The sequence below is a fragment of the Octodon degus genome, unplaced genomic scaffold (genome assembly GCF_000260255.1).
Source record: "Octodon degus isolate 3935 unplaced genomic scaffold, OctDeg1.0 scaffold00427, whole genome shotgun sequence".
Classification (NCBI taxonomy): domain Eukaryota; kingdom Metazoa; phylum Chordata; class Mammalia; order Rodentia; family Octodontidae; genus Octodon; species Octodon degus.
The window spans coordinates 418,373-419,488 of record NW_004525003.1 but is presented as its reverse complement, the minus strand read 5'-3'; positions in this window follow the sequence as shown (position 1 = coordinate 419,488).

The window sequence follows — 1,116 nt, the reverse complement described above, 5'->3', positions numbered from 1 at the left end:
CATTCAGAGAGCTTAGGCCTCAGTGTGAAACCATGGATAGATTTAACTCCATTAATTTGCTTTAGGGATGTTTGCAAAAAAAATTACCTTCATACTTGGCAAAATATAAAGAAATTTTAATTGGTGCCCATTTAAAAACGAGTTTACTAGAAAAATAAATAAAAATGTATTTTTGTGGAAGTACACTTAGGAAATTTTTAAGGAACTCTGTGGAAGGCAACCAAGTGAGCAAGCTCCCCTCCATATGTAAATGCTAAAGTGGCCAGTGTAATATGTTACTGTCTTTATTGTATAATCATGTTTTAGAAATCTTTATCTGAAATTATTACATACCGTTGCAATAAAAATAAGTCAAGAATAAGCTACAATGACTGGGAGAACTTTCTTTCCCTTCCCTTCTACTGGCCTCATTATAACTGATGTAGCAGAACTTCAGATGAAAGTATTGTGGTGACAATGAAGCAAAAAAGTATAAGAACAAAGGTGTTTAGTTTTACACCTTTTCTTGTTAATGGATAATCCTTCAGAGAAAATGACAACAGATATGTAAGTAAGGTTATAGATGACAGGCATATCCCCAGCCTCTCCACATCTGCTTGTTTGTCAGGTAACTGTGGAACCACTCTGAGCAAGGAGACCAAACTGTAAGCACACGGATAAAGAGGAGGGCATAGGGTGTCTATTTCTTGTCTGAGAGGGAAAGGAGGGCTGCAGGGGAGCATTGAGAGCAATAAGGTTCTGGAATGCTGCTCCCGGGAGCAGAGGCTATAGTTCTGAACTGAATGGATAGGATGAGTGTGTACAGCAGAACCAAGCAAGTGATTTAGTAACGCAGTAAAATGAGATGTGCCAATAGCTAGGACTCATTCATACCCAAATAAATACATTTGCCTAGAGTGACCAGGAAGATAATGAAACTGTAAGGAAGGGCTGGAATTGAAATGTGTCAGGTAGAAAGAACATGTCCTATTAAGAGGAGAAAGCCATTTGCCCAGAGGTCACTGTGGTCATGATGGGATGATCACTCAAATTCTCTGATTTTCAGGAGAACCAGAAGTCTCTGTCACATTTAGCCCAATAAAAATACAAAAAGAGATACACTTACAATGACAAAAG